The following is an 8,760-nucleotide window of genomic DNA, read 5'->3' on the forward strand; positions in this document are numbered from 1 at the left end:
TTTCTCCACCTACTATTGATTTGACTCAAGTCTATAAGTACTACAACAAGAGGTGTGATGTTGGGGCCCAAGGTTGAGAGTGATGGTTGCAAATCACTCCATCTAGAATAGTCAATTGAAAATAGGATGCGTTGGAAATTAGAGCTGTAGCATGAAGATAAGGAAACGCACTTGCTGGCTCTATGGCTTAGATCTTTTGAGTTCTCTGGCTAGTGCATAAGCCACCCTAGCTGGAGCTGCCCCAAAAAAAAAAAAAACAACAGCGAGAATATACTGGCGAGAAACTGCAGCGATGAAAAGTCTATAATACCCGGAAATGAATTTGTGTTCTAAATAGTTGGATTTGAGTTTTTTTTCACCACGCACAGCACAATTATTTTTGTGGTATATTATATCTAGCGTTTTTTTAGATTAGAATAAAAAAATTGTTTATTATATTCATAGCATGCTAATACGAACATGCACGTTGATTCATCCAGAGCTTTGTGTGCTACTACCCATGCTGCAATGATGCAACAAGTCCAACGCCTGAACGTCACGGTGAGAATCAAGAGATGTAGAACTGTAGCAGTGCGGACGCAGAGCTATCCAAAAGTTGGCTCAAGATCGACGAACCGGACCACTTCCACGATGGGAAGGCGAGCCATCCCCCACCGCTCTCGAAAGTCCTAAACAAACAAGACAAGAACAACACCGTACAACCACTTATCGTGCCAATGCAAGAACGTACAACACCATACAACAACGCATGGGCGGCCAAAGGGGGCAGCGGCAGTTGTCGTCCACAGGAGGCAGTGCCGTCGGTCGTCCGGAGGAGGCGGCGCCTGCGGTCAGCCTCAGAAGATCGTGCCTGGCCGGCGAGTTCGAGCTCCGTTCGATCCTGGTAGGAGGTGGCCGCGACTTTTCCCTACGCCATGGAATGGAACCGGCGAGGGCTAACTTGCGCGGGAGACGGGGAGGCGGGCGACCGGACTGGTGAGAGGATGCGGCGGCGCTCACATGGGCGAAACCCTGTCGCAAGTCAGAGCAAAAAGGAGTCGTGGCCTCGCGGGGGATCCTAACTCCTGAGTATCGATGGGAAACATTTCGGCCCGCTCTGTTTTTTCTTTTCGGGGACACATTATTATAGATGTGGACGCTAATCCATACGTATATACATGTATCGCTATAAACACGCGCATCCATACCTTACCTCTATGAGCACATTTGAGAGACTGAATCCAAAAAACTGATCCGACGGATTTTGAGATTGACGGAGTCACCACGAGTGTCTCGCTGTCGACGGGAACATCACCTCGCAATGAATAATATTCCGTATTTTAGTAAGACACTGAAGTGTTAAATCTGAGATTTGATCTTTGTTAGACCGAAGGTGTCACTGCACTTTTAACCATCCAAACATAGATTGGTTCTCGCTCTGTTTTTTGTGTGGTTATACTCTCCCTTAATTAGAAGTAGAAATATAGGCGTCATAATATACCATTTTGATGGGAGCTTGGGTAAATGTGAAAAACTAGGTTAACACAAACAACTTAAAAACAAGATCCTTTGAGATTAAGCTTATTTTGACTGCAAGCTGCCCTACTAGACAGAATCTTGCTACTTGCACTTGGGTTCCTCTTCCGCCAGCCACAATAAAATGACAAACCTCATGCCGAAACAGTTCCAGTAGAAGAAACTATCGTGTTGTCATGCCTTAAATTTATTATCTACATTTAAATGCATCTACATACTATTAATGTATAAATATGTTCGAATTTAGGTAAATCTTCGACATGCTCCAATGGACTGAGGTAGATTTTTTTGCAAATTTTGTTTCTTTTCTCGTTTTGATATTTGCAGTATAAACTTTCATTCGTGTGAATATCCCAGCAAAAGTGGTGGACATAGTAAACGGTCAAAAAAATTATAAGTGTTGCGGTCGTAAATGATCATAGTAAATGGTCAAAAAAAATGTAGAGGCGGAGAATCTCATTTTGCCTCATAGTAAATGGTCAAAAAGTGCACAAGTGTTGTCGTCAGCTGATTGTAGAACTTAGATATTTTAGCTTTGAAAAAATACCAGTTTAAAAAATAATGGTTTCAACAAAACCATTGCAAGGTATAACCAATAACAACCAATCACCGGGCTTTCACCCAGTAGATCAATGGTACTTGAGGAGCACCATAATAAATGTAGCCCTCTTGTGTTGCCACCTCCATTTGCTAAGATCCTGTTGCAAGTCACCAAGCACCCGGCACACATGTACGTATGGAACGGATGAACAATGCCCCACAAGCCATAACCCCTATGCAGTACAGTTTTCATTGAATCCAAACACCACTTTAACCATAACTTTAAGACCTACAGTGGCAGCTACCATGACATTCTCCACCTACTATTGATTCTTGTCAAGTCTATAAGTACCACGAGAAGATGTGGGAAGTTGGAGCTCAAGCGTGAGAGTGATGGGTCAAGATTGGTCTACAATAGTCCATTACGAATAGGATGCATTGGAAATTATAGCCGGACTAACATGGCAGAGATCTGAGCTTTTCCAAAGGTTCGTACTCGATCGATGCAGTGTACTTGCACTTGGGTTCCTCTTTAGGCAGCCAGACTGATACAACCTACCTCAAAAATAAGAGTGGTACGACCTATCTGATTGCGAGACGCTTCCGAATGTAGGCCTATCGATGATATACAGTAGAATTTCTGCAAATTTTGTTTCTCTTTTCGTTTTGATAGATTTGAACTTTCATTCGCGTGAAAATCTCAGCAAAAATGATGGACGCGCAGGCATAGACAGAGAAAGCGTAAACGGTTGATGTATGGGTTGAGATGTTGCAACCCTTACCAAGATATATATGTTGTTATCTTTTCGTCTAATGTTTGTTAAACAGTTCTTTGTTTCCTTCTGAAAAAGGGTTTTGCTCCTCCCTCCGGTTCATGTCCAGTTCAAATAGAGACGAAGCTAGGAATTTTTGGCATTAGGGTCATCTCTAATTTCTCTTTTTTTCAGTGGTATTTAACACTAATTAGTGAAGGTTTTGCTAATATTCACTTGTGTCAGCTGTCATCATTGCCTACAAGGGAGCTTCAGATTGAAAAGAGGGTTTAGGGTTTTGTGCGTGGGTCTCTGCCCCGCACCGGTCTCCACTTATATTGACATGATCATACAATTACAATCGTATACAACATGTATACGTGATACACAAGACAGAGGAGGTAGAGTCTATTTACAATTCTAACACTCCCCCTCAATCTAAATCGTGACAAGGTTAAGATTGGACTTAAATCTATCTATCATCTGTCGGGTGGCTGGCTTAGTAAGTACATCAGCCAGTTGATCATGTGTGGAGATGAACCTGACATCCAAGTCACCAGCAGCTACTCGTTCTCGTACGAAATGAAAATCAATCTCAATGTGCTTCGTTCGAGCATGAAAGACTGGATTTGCCGTCAGGTAAGTTGCCCCAAGATTATCACACCACAATATGGGGGTACGTTGCCGAACCACGCCAAGCTCTTTGAGAAGAGAATCGACCCATATAGCTTCAGCAGCACCATTAGCCAATGCTTTGTATTCTGCCTCTGTACTTGATCTCGAGACTGTGAGTTGCTTCTTAGAGCTCCAAGAAATAAGATTTTCTCCAACAAACACTGCAAACCCGCTGGTCGAACGCCGATCATCCACACAGCCGGCCCAATCCGCGTCGGTGAAGATACTGACAACTGTTGATGATGACTTGTGAATCTGCAAGCCAGTCGCCAACGTCCCTTTGACATAGCGCAAAATGCGTTTCACAGACTCCTAGTGAACATCAGTCGGTTGTGATAGAAACTGACAAACCTTGTTCACCGCAAAAGAGATATCTGGCCGAGTGAGCGTAAGATACTGTAGTCCTCCGACAACACTGCGGTACCTATGAGAATCATCGGACCGAGCAAAGTACCCGAACTCCTAGACAAAGTCTCCGACACCGCAAGTGGAGTAATAGCAGGGTTACAATTCTCCATGTTGACTCGATGCGAAGGTCAAGAGCATACTTCTTCTGAGTCAAGATCATCCCCCTGAATTGTAAGTGGCCTCCAATCCAAGGAAATACTCCAACTTGCCCAAGTCCTTGATAGGGAAAGTAGCAGCGAGAGCGCGAACCAGAACATCCACTGCATCCGGCGTGGACCCAGCAATAACAATATCATCCACATATACCAACATAAAAATCTGCACACCGTGATGTGAGTAGATGAAGAGCGACGTGTCAGCTTTGGAAGAAGTAAACCCCAGTCGATACAAACGCTGACTCAGCCGTGCATACCATGCACGCGGAGACTGTTTTAGACCATAGATCGACCGTTGAAGCTTGCAAACATGAGAGGGATACTGGGCGTCCTCAAAACCAGGAGGTTGCTGCATATATACCGTTTCAGCCAAGAATCCATGCAAGAAGGCATTTCTGACATCAATTTGTCGGAGTGTCCACCCTCGAGAAACCTGCGAGAGACGGAACAAGACGAGCCGTGGCCGGCTTCACCACCGGACTAAACGTGTCACCATAATCAATCCCGTGCTGCTGAGTAAAACCACGAGCAACCAACCTGGCCTTATGCTTGTCAATAGACCCATCTGGACGATGCTTCGTTTTGAAAATCCACTTGCTGCCGACTATATTAACACCCGGTGGCCGAGGAACCAAAATCCACGTGCAGAGAACTCGTCGGCCATAGCTGAATGCCAAGCCGGCTCGAGAAGCGCTTCTCGATGCAAAGATGGGGCAGCAAAGAAGGCACGTCGGCGAGGATCATATCGGACCGTACCATCAGTATACTCCTTCTCCCGTCGAGTCTGGTCGCGGTGCCTAGTTATCATCGCATGTTGCGACACAGCGTCGGACGAGTCAGCCGAAGACGTCGCGGCCGGCGGTGCGGCAGGAGGCGACGTGGGCTGACCAGGTACCGAAGGCGCCTGCGGCCCATGGGCCGGAACGGAGGGAGTCGGGCTGGTGGTGGGCGGCGCATGCACGCCATCGCCGTGCACGACGATCAGATCGTCGATCCTTGCCTGATCGGAGAGAGCACCGACGACTTGCGGGGAAACACCAACACTTTGCACAGATGGATCAGTAGACAGGTACGAGAGGTCGTAATTTCGCACAGGTTCACTAGTAACTGGTTCATCGGAGGGAAAACAAATGGCATGCTCGAGGGAGGTAGCATCAACTGATACGCCGGGGGTAGCAAAAGGAAACACAGATTCTAAACAACGTCACGAGAGATATAAATTCGTCCCGTAGACCGATCTAGGCACTTGTAGCCTTTATGCATAGGACTGTATCCCAGAAACACACACCCAAAGATGCGAAGAAAGGAGTAGTTAGGCTGAATTTTCATGAGCCGAAACAAAGGTGTCTCCTTATTGATGACAGGGGTAGGCATACGGTTAATGAGATAACATGCTGTAAAGAGGGCCTCATCCCAAAAACGCAAGGGTAACTGCGAGTGTGCGAGGAGTGTTAGTCCAGTCTCGACCAAATGGCGATGTTTCCGCTCAGCTATCCCGTTCTGCTGAGAAGTATGGGGGCACGAGACACGATGAACTATGCCAGTGCGCTCAAAATACCGATGTAGACGGTGATATTCACCACCCCAGTCGGACTGAAACGCCTTGATCTTGGCGTTCAGAAGACGCTCAACATGAGCTTGAAAGGAGTAGAATACTTGTTCCACATCAGATTTGTGTTTAAGGAGATAAACCCAGCAAAAACGAGAGTAGTCATCAACAAAACTAACATAGTACTTATACCCCCCCGAGGAGACACTAGCCGGCCCCCATACATCTGAGTGAATCAATTCAAGAGGTACAGTAGACACACGAGAGGATAACGAGTATGGCAATTGATGACTTTTAGCACGTTGGCAAGCATCACACACTAAAGAAGAATGATCTGACGGGGAACTAGAAAGCTCATTAGACCTAACAATGTTTTGAACTACATTATTGGATGGATGGCCAAGACGTTGATGCCACCTTGAAGAGATAGCACCGGCCGACACTCGAGAGGATGACGAAGCTCTTCCGAAGGGGACGGGATACAGGCCTCCATGGCTCCTACCGAGAAGAAGAACCTTCCTCGTGGTTTTGTCCTTGACACAGAAAAAATCACGATGAAACTCGACAAACACATGATTGTCACAGACGATACGATAAACGTAAAGGAGACTTAGACGAGCATCAGGAACATGGAGAATATTCTTAAGATGAATAGATGAACCAGCTAAAAGAGAATGACCAATATGCGAAATTGACAAGCCTGCACCATTGGCCACTTGCACCTGATCTTTGCCACCATAGCGCTCATACGCTTGAAGACGGGCGAGCTCGCTGGTTAGGTGGTCCGTAGCCCCCGAATCCATGATCCAGGGGTTGTTGTTGTAGTTTGTGGTGACGAGCGTTGCCTCCACGCTGCGAGGAGGCTGATAGTTGGTGTGGAAGCGGTTGCGGCGGTCCTTGGCGACATGTCCCCGGTTGCCACGGATCCGACACCGTGGCCGCCGGCGACGCTGGCCGACCGTTCCCACCGCCATTGCGGTTGTTGTTGTTGTTGCGGCCGTCGTTCCAGCCGCCCCCATTGCCGCCACCATTGCCTCCACCAGTGCGGCCGTCATTGCGGCCACCGAAGTTGCCACCATCATTGCGGCCGTAGCCGCCACCATCATTGCGGCCGTAGCTCTGATACCAAGATTGAAAAGAGGGTTTAGGGTTTTGTGCGTGGGTCTCTGCCCCGCACCGGTCTCCACTTATATTGACATGATCATACAATTACAATCGTATACAACACGTATACGTGATACACAAGACAGAGGAGGTAGAGTCTATTTACAATTCCAACAGCTTCGTCTCTGTCCATATATATCTATTTTTAAACAATTATTTTGACAGATTAATACACGATATCATAAAATATCTGACTTCCCACATGATATTAAGAACTGTGCATCTGAAGGTATATATGATGCCCCCCATAGGGGGCCTCACAGCGATCCTCGCACGTGAGCCGTTGGATCTTCCTTGCGACGAATCTCAGCTGTTGATTCCTAGCTCAAAATCTACTAGCTAACCCCATGCAACGGCCGATTGTTACCCGCCTCCGGCTGCATATGGGCCCCACCTTTGCGGACCCCGCACGTCAGCCACTGCGGCTGGGATCTCCGTCGGTGCGCATTGGAGTCTGCCAGTGGATCTCAACCCGCAGGGTATTTTCGGCATTTCAGCGCGACCTGGTATAAAATCGAGCCCCCAGGGCAAAAATAACCCTAGCCGCCTCGCGCGCCCGCCCCTGCCCGGTTCTCGTCGCCCGCCGCCGCCGCCTCGCGCCCCCGCCCCCGCCCCTGCCTCGTTCTCGTCGCGGGCCGGCCGCCGCCTCGCGCCCCCGCCCGCGCCCCCGCCCGCGCCCGCCCTGCCCGGTTCTCGTCGCCCGCCGCCGCCTCGCGCCCCCGCCCCCGCCCCTGCCTCGTTCTCGTCACGGGCCGGCCGCCGCCTCGCGCCCCCGCCCCTGCCCCGTTCTCGTCGCCGGCTGCCGCCTCGAGCCGCGACACGAGCGCGTGGGAGAGGCGCCGGCGGTTGAGCGCAACGCCGCGGGAGAGCCGCGCCGGTGGAGTGGCGACTTCCAGCGAGCTGAGCACCCAACAATGGTGGCCAGCGGCGAGGCGCCCTTGTGCTATACAGCCACGTCGGCATCCGCTGCATAGCGGTTGGCCTGGAGACGGAGGCCGCCCCTGATTCAACACGCAGGACATCCCTTTTGGGCGCATCCGGGAAGGAATGCTTAGCTCCGTTTTGGCCGGCCGGACGACGACTAGCAGCCCAAGATGTTGGCCAACAGCACAACGGCCGGCTCTCTTCTGCCTATTCTTTTTGCAAAGATCTACAGGTTTTCCCTCTTCTCTTTCTCTCTCTTAAGCGCTGCTCTCCAAGAGTCTAGGATAAAAGTGGAGGCACTGTTTGATTTAGCCCCTAAAACATCTCATCTTGGTTTGTGTAGATCTGTTTTTTACTTGCGCATGGAAATTGTTTGATGAAAATCCTAGATAAGATTAATGTATGAGACATCTCACAGGGTCTGCTTACAGTTTTCTCGGTCATTATTTGTCATAGAATACATATACATTTGCTACGTGCAGTACCTAAATGCAGCTTAGATTCAAGCGACATCTTTTCTAGATTTTTAGATCGGACATTATCACTGTTAAACTAGAGTAGCTTTCAGATGCTACAAATATATTGTGTCCTGATGTCATATGCTACAGAGCATTTAATTTATCAATGCATGAGTTTTATGGATATTTTTGGCTGATTGGTCTTCTCCATTTCTTTCATGAAGGTGGATTTGGACCTTGGGAACTAAATGATGAAGCAATTTAGCCAATGCTGCAACACTCAGATTTCTAAATATCATGTAGAGGATGAACGCCAATGATGCTATTTTCCATGCTGGTTGCTTTGGCATCCCATTCAGATCGACAACGTCCATTGCTTTGTTGTTGTTTGATATTGGATATTTTGTGTTCTCATGCAGATGTTGTTGTGCCGGTGGGTTGCTCTCGGTGGTGATGCATGTTGTTCGATACTTAAGTTTTGCTCTCAATCCCCTGCCATCCCTTCCCTGCATTTTTTTCACATGACAAGATTGATTCAGTTCTTCCATATTCAAACTTTGTACCGGAATATTTATGGGTTGTGTTTCAGGCCTAGATTCGTTACGGAAGGGCTACTTTTA

The sequence above is a fragment of the Lolium rigidum genome, chromosome 4 (assembly GCF_022539505.1).
Source record: "Lolium rigidum isolate FL_2022 chromosome 4, APGP_CSIRO_Lrig_0.1, whole genome shotgun sequence".
In the NCBI taxonomy this organism is placed as follows: domain Eukaryota; kingdom Viridiplantae; phylum Streptophyta; class Magnoliopsida; order Poales; family Poaceae; genus Lolium; species Lolium rigidum.